Raw genomic sequence first — 7,741 nt, 5'->3', positions numbered from 1 at the left:
TGGGGGCCTCTCGGACCCTGCCTGCTCGCCCAGGGCTTCCAGGCCTCCAGACACCGTCTTCTTTCCCTCCCCATCTGCTCAGAGCCCTTCAGGGGCTGCAGGGGCGAAACTTCTAGAGCGAGAAGCACTTGGCCCGCCTGTCCAGTGCTAGGGACCGCTTGCACCTGAGCCCTTAGGAGCCCAGCGGGGCCATACTTGCCTGCCTGGGCCCCAACAGTCACGTGGGGGCCCATGGGGGGGCCGAGCAACCAGCAAGACACGAGGGCCAGAGCCTTACCACACGATAGAAAAATATAAGGCATACAATTTTGATTTTTTGTCATAAGTTCATCAATGTTCAAAATTCCATTATAAGTCAAATACGATTACAACAAAATAATGGGTTCCAACGCTATATTATTTAACATGAAGTGATTTGTTTTTCACTATTTCATAAAACAGTGTGGTCAAGTTGCTGGTAGGTGATCAGTGAGATGGCTCCCAGTTCTTGAAAAGTTAGGCTGGGTGTGGTGGCTCGTGCCTGTCATCCCAGCACTTCGGGAGGCCAAGGTGGGAAGATTACTTGAGGCCAAAAGTTCCAGACCCGCCTAGGCAACATAGTGAGACACCATCTCTCCAAAAAATTTTTTTTAAGTTAGGGGAGCATGGTGGTGTACATCTATAGTCCCAGCTTCTCAGAAGGATCAGGTAGGAGGATCACTGGAGCCCAGAAATTCAAGGTTGCAGTGAGCTGTGATTGCATCACTGCACTCAAGTCTGGGGTGACAGAGTAAGACAGACAAGCTATCTGCCTCCCCCTGCCACTCTCCATACCTCCCCAACCCAAGAAAAGCCAGACAAAATCATAGTTTAGCATTGGGTACCTATCTAGTCCTGGCAAGAAGGCAACAGCCTCTATTACATGTAAACAGCTCGAGTTCACAGAGAGGCTGTGCTAGGAGCAGGCCTTCCTGCCACCCCTGCTCCTCTACATGCTACCAAAGCAGCAACTTCCTCTAGCATCTGTATTCTAGAAGTTCAACCAGATGCTCACTCGCCTGACTCACAGGAGCAGAGTGAATCAGGCGCTGCCACAAAAATGGTCACGAGACAGGAGCCGCAGGGTCCCACTTCCTTTGTGGGTCTTCCATCCCTGTGGGGGTCTTCGTGTGGTCATGATCCAGGGAAGCAGTGAATGGTGGCCTGTGTATACTTTCCAGTCCATTAACGCATTCTGCAGAGTGCAGTCTCATAGAGAGTGGGTTCAGTGCCGCATCGCAGCTGGGAGGACAGACGGACATCTGGTGCATTTCTCTCAGCGCTCTCCACTGAGTAGGGCTGAGTAGGGGTAGGACTTCATCATCTGAGCCTGGCCACATCATCCAGCTGAGGCTCTGAGACTACAACCTCCTGCAAAATGAGCCTCTGTGTGTTCAAAGCTGCACCCCATCATGTCCATCCTCTAAAGGAGACAGGGGACTTGCCTTTGAGCAGGTGCTTGAAAACCAGTGCATTCAGGTGCAGGGGAGAACCCGCCACCACCCTGACATGCATCTTGACATCAACTGGGTGTTCTGCAAAGACCTTTTCTCCAAACAAGGTCGCATTTACAGGTCTTGGGGGAGAGATCTCAGGGGCCCCTTTCAAGCCACAAATGATTACTGAGGAACCAGGTCTCTCCAAAGGAGGGTTTAAAGCTCAAAACCAGTTAGGTAATCAATTGTGTTCTGTGGCTCTGGAAATCCAAAGCTGGTTTTCTCCCTTGGGAAATGGTTGTCTTCAGGTAAGAATCTAGAGTGCTGAAGCTGAGACAATTGAAATTGAGACATGAGAAATGGTCACAAGCCCTCATTTGGCCACCAGAATATCTCAGTTAAAGGTTTTATGAGGTCACAGATCAGGGTTTGGGCTGTGCCAAGCTTCTACTGGCCTCATTCAATTCTGCTGATCCTGCTGTGGTACAGCTAGCGAGGAAGCAGAAGTATAGACTGTAAAGTGCCTGGCCATGTGAACACCCTCACAGGAACAGAAGGCCTACAAAGGATGTGGAACCTTGTGGCTCTTGTCTTGTGGCTGTCTTTGTGTGCCTGGTTCATTATGCTCCTATGAGTCAGGTGAATGCATGTCTGGTTGGACTTCTGGCTTCTGGGATGCAGATATTAAAGGAAGTTGCCAAAGTTTCAGATCATAGATGCAGACGGAAGTCACTATATAAAATTAATAAAAGGCCACTGTGAGGTAATTGTCTGGACACTGATTCTTTTCCCCTATACCTGGCTTCTTTCTGCTCCCCTCGCTCACTGTGCCCTACACTTGAAGAATAAACTATGTTCCAGCTGCCACAGTGTTTATTTTTCTCTAGCAGCTAAACAAACACTGGCCTTGAGATAAGCAATATTGAAACAATTTCAGCTCCACCAAACCTGACTAACTGACCCTGTTCCACTAGCCATAACTACAGCTTTTGCTGGACAAGACTGATTTTAGAACCTCTCTCATGATAAAAGACCACTGATCACAGACTGGTTCTGGCCAGTTTACAGAGGCTGCTCACTTGAGTGCCTTCATGTCCTGAAAAGACTTTTTGATGAGTAAGGCTTAACTGTAATACATTTACATTTTAAGTCTCCAAAGTGAACAGGGTTTGTATGTAACATGCATGTTTGTTCAATACGCATGCATTAGAACCTCCTTCATAGCTCCCCCATGACCTGTTGAAGATGGACGTTTAGCTGACCAGGTCAGTATAAAGCTCTCACCCCAATCCCTCCGTCCACGTGCCCATCCCTGGGCTGTGGCAGAGGCCATGCCTCCCAGCCTTGCAGGCTGTACCCTTTTACAAGAAATAAAGTCTCCTGCTTGAAATGTATAGATTGTGTGTATGTGTGCATTTAAGTTAACAAGGCATACAGACAATTCTAAAAGTGTTGGCTTGGATGAGACAGATTTACCCCAGCTTTTAGAAGTGCCTTTCTGACTAGCAACATTCCAGGGCAGGTGTGCTAGGTTTTTGTTTTTGTTTTGTTTTTCTTTTTTGAGTTGGAGTCTCACTCTGTCACCCAGACTGGAGTGCAGTGGCCGCTCCTGGCTACCGCAGCCTCAACCTGCTGGGCTCTGGTGATTCTTCCGCCTCAGTCTTCCAAGTAGCCGGAATTACAGGCATGCGCTACCACATCCGGCTGATTTTTTTTTTTTTATTTATTGTAGAGATGAGGTCTCGTCGCCCAGGCGGGTCTCGAACCCGCGGGCTCAGGCAATCCACTCACTTCAGCCTCCCAAAGGCGCGGGATTACAGGCTGAGCCACCGAGCCCGGCTTAGGTTTTTTTTGTTTGTTTTGTTTTGTTTTTTAATTCCTAATCTTCTGGATATGATGCTTTGACACCTTGGAAAAATTTGTTTGGGGAGAGACTGCTCCTCTAGCGCTAGTCAATTCTTGAAGGATGGCAAAGGGCCCACCTCCTCTCTTGGGTCTATACACCCTGGGAGGCAATGCTCCTCTGCCTTAATCACTGTAGCCAGATGTCAGGTAACTAGGGACCATCCCTGTAGCCCAAAGTCCACAGAAATTATTCAAACAAGCCATTTCTAAACTGTTCACCCTGCCCTGCCCTGCCTCCAAGAAAACCCTAATAAAGACATTGGTGAAATGTTCTCCTTGCTCCTGTCTTCTGCTTTCTGTCACCCAGTGTCTTTCCCATGTGGCCCTGCCTGGCATGCTGGGCCTCCTGTCTCCAGGACCTGTGAGTGATAAACATGACTTCTCCTCTAAAACTGATCACCATGTTAAAGTTTAAAACAAGCCGGGTGCGGTGGCTCAAGCCTATAATCCCAGCACCTTGGGAGGCTGAGGTGAGAGGACTGCCTGAGCCCAGGGGTTCGATACCCCTGGGCAACTTGGTGAGATCTCATCTCTACAATAAATAAAAAAAACTTAGCCAGGCATGGTAGCGCATACCTTTATTTCCAGTTACTTGGGAGACTGAGGTAGAAGAATCGCCTGAGCCCAGCAGGTTGAGGCTGTAGTGGCTGTAAGTGTGCCACTGTACTCCAGCCTAGGTGACAGAATGAGAATCTCACTTTAAAAAAAAAAAGTACAAAACAGCATTATCCTAGTCCCTCCTTATTTTGACAAAGGTTTTAGCAAGTTCGGTATATTACAGTCCAGTGTAGTACAACTATGCCAAATCATTTTCACACTTGGTTGTGTGATTGGAAGATGGCCCTTGCCACGTAGCAGTTACTGGCCTGCTTGTGATATTCTTGATTTTTGCCAGGATGTGTAGGTGGGCCTCTGGCTCCTCCCACTGGGTATACTCTGAGGAGTCTGCTCCCTACCCTTTCTTAAGAGAGTTTTTCATCTTCTCAAGGGGAATTTCCATGGCTTCAATGACATTTGGTGACTACATGCACTACATACATTAATTGTGGCGCCTTATTGCAGGCTCTTGTTTTAAAGGAAGATACAGTTTCTAACTGTTATCAGATGGAGCCCTCCCAACCAGCCTCCATGGCTACTGGCACTCTGTGGGGTGCCCTACACATGGGGCATTCCCTGGATGGCCAGTGGTCCCCTCAACACTCCTCAGCCCCAGTCCACCTTCAGCAAGTTCCCTTCTCTGTAACCTGTTGTATAGAGTGCTGGTGGCACGACCACTTTCAAGACCAAACAATATCCCTGTGGTGTTGCCAAAAGGAAATACATCTGTTTGGTGGAACTGGTGGAAATGCTGACAATGACTACCAAATCTACTAACACAGAAGCAGAAGTACCTGCATCTGGTCCAAATTTTACCAGAAGGGAAACCATCTCCCAAGAGAAGTGACATGGGCAAGTCCATGCAGGCATAAACCCTTGCCGGCTCTTTCCTCTGCCTGGTTATGACTCAGGACTGACACATACTTTCCTACCACTGGCTTCATCTTTTGCTTCTCCTCTAGCAGGGATGAGCATTGGGGAGCTAGAGGGCATGGGAAATAGACAAGGCTGGGCAAAGCTGTGGTTGGACCAGGAGCACAACCCACCCCAGTGCACAAGACACACCTCCTCTCTCTCTTGGGGAGGGACCAGGTCAGGTGACCAGAGTGACTAAGGACTAAAGATCCCCTAGGACAGCTGATGCCCACCTCTCTTGGCTGCACTGCACATCACTTTTTCAATGAAAATGAAAAGTCAAAACACGAATATCGATTCAATGAGTGAATTTTTTATTATGCACCTGTGGGTTTGTGGGGATGCCAAGGGATCAAGGGAACAAAGAGGGAGGAGGATGTTTCTCAGATGTGGGGTCTCCACCTGCTGCTGACATAGCTCCCAATGGCCTGCCCAATCCCCATGGGAGACGGGAGGGGAAAGAGACTGAGTGGGCCAGCTGAGGTCAAAAAGGTCAGTGGCCAAGAGAGACAAAGATCAACTGGGCCCATGCCCTCCCGCCCTCCCCACCCAGTTGGGGGTGAAGGTGCTGGGCAAGAGGGCTGGCAGACCTTTCTCAGGGCGGGTCCCCCACCTGTTCCTTCTGCATGGAAGGAGCCACATTATCCGCAAGGGTTTCCACACCCAAGGGTATATGCCCTTTCTAGTCACCGAGGTGCTTTGGATCAGTGTAGGGACTCCCTGACAGTACACGGGGGGCTTGAGGAAGCCTCCCATGGCCCCCAGTTTCATTACACTCCTTTTGTCACTCTCTCACTGATGATCTGGTTTTGCACATGGACACTGGCATGAAGAGTAGAGTGATGCTCCTCTTAGACAAATTTCTGCAGTAGGAGGGTCAACAACCTTCCTGAGGTCTCAGGGGCCACTGACGACCCCAGGGCTAGGCAGGAGCAGGGGTTGGGGAAGCAAATGTGCACCCAGAGCCTGGTTTCCATCTGGGATTTTCCCTCTACTAAGATGAATTTTCTTGATTTCAAGATCTGACTATTCTCTTTTCCAGACAGATCAATACAAGAACCAACTATTTAGAAACTAAGAGCCTCACCAATTTTTCTTTCTTTTTCAAAGTATGGCCAAATGGTTTTATTGCATTTACTATTCTTGGGTGTGTAGATGCATCTACACACAAACAATAATTGTAGCTATGAAATCCTTTAACTCTTTTATTGGGTTTGGAGCAAAGGCTTCTTGATATAAAGACTATGTGGTGACAGGGCCCTGGGCACCTTGGGCTCCTCCACCCAATCTGCTGCCCATTGGTGGAATCAGACACACAAATAATACGAAATACCCGCATGGCGCAACTTGAAGACACAGCCTCCTACAACCCTGAAGCCCTCACATCGCAACCCCAGTCAACATAACCAGTCTCCCAGGAGCACTAGGACTGTTTTCAGTCATTTGAGGTTTCACTGCCAAGGGTCACTCACAGTCCAGAGGCTCAGCATCCAAACTCTTCACCCTTTATGGTCATCAACTAAGATGCTTCCATGCAGGGACACCAGCCCTGAATGAGACATGGGTCTGAACCCTTCTCAGTGGAATTGTGAACAAGCTAACCGAAGTTGTACTGACTCATTGTGACTCAGGAATGACAGCACACTTTGGGATTATTTGGAGTTGTGGGTTGATTCTGTCTCTCCCAAATCCCAGTACTGAGCCCCAACCTCCAGTACCTCAGAATGTGACCTTCTTTGGAGCCAGTCCCTGCAGATGCAGATGAGGTTACACTGGTGTAAGTGGGGTGGGCCCTGAGCCAATGCGATAGGTGTCCTCACACAAAGGGAGACAGTATGCACATGGTGAGAGTGCCAAGTTTAGAAGGCAGACATCAGGTGATACTTCCACACACCATGGAACAGCAAAAACTGCCAGCCAGACAACAGATGAGAGGACAAAGGCAGGAGTAAATTCCTCACAGCCCCCAGCAGGAACCCACTCGGCGCACACCTTAATCTCAGACCTGCAGCATCCAGAACTGTGCGAGAACATGCTGCTGTTGCCCTAAGCCACCCAGGGGGTGTACTTTGTTGACAGCCCTAGGAAACTAACATGACTGGCACTCGAGTTACTACGACTGTAGAGCACGAAGTATGAAGGGTTTTGTCCTGGGCTTGGTCACCCAGACAGAAGAACCCCTCAGGAGGGCTGAGCTCCACATTCCTGAACAGGACAGACTGGAAAAAGGAATTACTTGCCTTTGAAATGATGACAACTCAGCTTCCATCCCACAGGCACTTACCAAGGACCTTCAGGGTACAGAAAAGACCTTTTGGCATGGGTATGCAACACAAACTGAAATGTCAGCTTTGCCCTGGACAACCTCCAGATCCCTATTAACTGGCTGCCAGGACAAATAAAAGAGTTTGATGACAGTTTCCCACCCTCAAAGAGCTCTGAAGCTTCCAACTGTGGCCACAAGCCCAAAAGAGCCATCCCATAATCTGGGGTCCAGGTTTGCTCCTGTGGGCCCAATGCTCAGGGACCTGGAGCTCAGACTTTGATGACATGTCATGGTTCTTTGTGCTTAGCCCTGCTCCCCACTGTGCCCACCAGTCCCACCCTGCCTTACGGCCCTCCTCCAGCCCAACACTTCACTGGCAGATTCTGTGTCGGACAGCAACGAGACATCCTGGAGTTTCAGGACAGCTAGTAGTGTTCAGACAGGGCAGGACAAGAGGGAGCGTACTGCGGGTTGGTTGGTGACCAAGAGGTCGCCTCGAGGGGGCAGCCCAGTCCTGCTCCACAAGCATGAGAGCACTGGGAAGGGGTTCTAAGACGCGGACACACCTGGCACGTGGAGGGTGGTGACACATTCTCCCTGTTTT

This window comes from Carlito syrichta, unplaced genomic scaffold, assembly GCF_000164805.1.
Source record: "Carlito syrichta isolate Samal-C Ts95f unplaced genomic scaffold, Tarsius_syrichta-2.0.1 Scaffold305164, whole genome shotgun sequence".
NCBI classification, from domain to species: domain Eukaryota; kingdom Metazoa; phylum Chordata; class Mammalia; order Primates; family Tarsiidae; genus Carlito; species Carlito syrichta.
The sequence above is the reverse complement of the archived record's forward strand: the minus strand, read 5'-3'. Positions refer to the sequence as shown.